The sequence below is a fragment of the Dendrobium catenatum genome, unplaced genomic scaffold (genome assembly GCF_001605985.2).
Source record: "Dendrobium catenatum unplaced genomic scaffold, ASM160598v2 fragScaff_scaffold_1674, whole genome shotgun sequence".
Lineage (NCBI taxonomy): Eukaryota > Viridiplantae > Streptophyta > Magnoliopsida > Asparagales > Orchidaceae > Dendrobium > Dendrobium catenatum.
Genome location: NW_021320136.1, coordinates 317,666 through 320,177, shown reverse-complemented (window position 1 = coordinate 320,177; position 2,512 = coordinate 317,666).

Genomic DNA, 2,512 nt, shown 5'->3' with positions numbered 1-2,512 from the left:
AGGAAACAGTTCATATTAATCCCCCCGCCCCCAAAAAAAAAAATCATCCCCAAATCTGCTCTTTATTATGAAACATTTTTTTTTAATTAATCTCCTCCTATCAGCCCCAAGGCCTGTCAGGAAAGGACTGGCCTGACCAATTCCACACATCTGTCTCCTAGCAGTATAGAGAACCAAGCTTATTTAACCATTTCTGTCTGAGATGGATGCTCCATACTTCATGCTTAACGTAATAATGATGAACCCAAACAAATCATATATAACCATTATATTTTCCCAAACAACATATTCAATCAGAACCAAAATAGAAAAAGATGATCTGGAACTTTGGGAGTAACAGTACACATGGGTTGTGTTCAATGATATAATGGTCGTAAGGCTGTCTCTTTTGAACCAGCTATAGCAACATCAATGCCTTCAGGATGGTTATTTTGGTTATGCATTAAGCACAAAGTCTTCCACCTGCATAATACTAATGTGTGACACATCTGACATAGACATCAACATATTTTTGAAAAGGTAAACAAAAAATAGGACTTGTCAGATTCTCAATGCATTAAATTCCAGTTAGTTTGTTCGAACAGACATCAAGGAACACGAGATTTCAAGAGTAGAGATAAGCCTTCCTCTAGCATAACCATTATGGCTTAAATAATAATTCTTCTAGTCCAACACATTCCTCAGAAGCACAAGCAACCCATGGATCAATTTTCAAATGCAATACATGGTTAAAAGGAAGCAACATGGAGTTTAAGATAAATACCTGAAATCACTATGGATGTCAGTCGATGCTCTGCCAAACTTATTTTTCTGTATGCATTCAACCCACACAAATTCACATCTCTAATGCGATTTCTGTCCTAGCCACAACCTCTTCTAATTTTTCAAGGTCTCCAAGTTTCTCCATCTACCTGAAATAACAGCTGGGCTGAGAAACATAAGCTTAAATAAGCCTAAAACAAGCAACACACGTTAAACATTTGTAAATTTTCAGCAATATCATCATATTGAAGTCATGATAAGGGACCCTCAGCAGACAAAAGCATATCCATGGCTAGAAAACAAACATCTCAATTGAACTAGCTTACAAATTGGTCTCTATAACCAAAGACGACCAATCTAGTGCATAAGTTTCTGATAATCTCAAATCTCTACCCAAGAAGAAGAAAACCTCACCTAAAATCGGTTTGAACCAAGTTCAAGAATTTGTAAAGGCTTGAGCGTTTCAAGTCACTCATCTTTCTTCTCATTCATTCTTGGAAACATAGAGCTCTTTGAGTGTATTTTGAGACCTTCTGCTAAAACCATTCAACACGAAGATATCGTCATTGAAGACAACATTCAAACACAAGAAGAATCCTTAAATGGTTGCATCGGGTATTTTAGACAATTTATTGTCTGCTCGAGAACAAGTTCCTGCAGAAACAAAAAAAAAATCAACAATCAAAGCAAAATAATGCAATGGATTGAAAAGTTTTAAAAACTAGCCGCATACCTTGGATTAAAAGTTTAAAAAGACTTTTCATACAGCAACGAAACTCTTTAAATTTCCATCTTTTAATATCAAGTTGGAACCTATATTTTACGTTGTAATTCCATCATGATGAAGATTATGTTCTGAACTTTCTAACGAAATCACCTTCTCTTTTAAAATCCCTATGATCATTAGCTGAAACAGCATGGTGTGCATTATTTCAGATAAGCATATTGCACTTATGTATATCTTACCAAGAGTTCTTTGTGTTATAACTCAGTAAGGTACTTGTATTCACACTTTAATTAGAGGAAACCAAATCAAATGCATGACTATGGAGGGCAAGATAGACCAACAATTAGGAAGTATGGGATATTGGGCATCATAAGGTTTTTAAAGCAGTTCACATATAATCAGTCAAAAAATAGGATTGTCTCAATTGATTCATCATGAAAGCTGCTATAAAGTTAGATCTCAACCGTGGTGCATAAACTTTTCGGCAGCCCAAAGTTTAATTATCGGTGAGCTCTTGAAGGAAATCCTATCAGTTGCTGCATCATAACAACCTCCAACACACAACATCAAGCCTTGTCCCCACAATGTGGGGAATCGGCTACATGAATCCTTTTTCTCTCATTGTATCCTGTTAAACGTCAAATTCTCGGTTTATATCTACATAAAGAAAGATCATTTCCCTAATATTTTCGACCAGTCTTTTTAGGTCTACTCTATCTTTCTTAACATAAGTCAATCTAATATCACTTACTTTCCTAACTGGGTCAATGCGGAAGAGCGCTCATTTTTGTGACCAAACCATCTAAGCGACTCTTTGCTACTTTTTATCTTCCACTGGAGCTACTCAACCCATTCCAACAATAAGTTAAAATCGTCTGATCTAGATTATGGCTACAACTCTAAATTGATTTGAATGGTCACAAAGGGAGTCGGGTGCCCATTGAACTATTTTTCTGAAAAGACTAGAAATTTTGCCAAAGAAAGGCTTAATTAAGGATTCTTGGGCTGCTGGCGATAAACCAC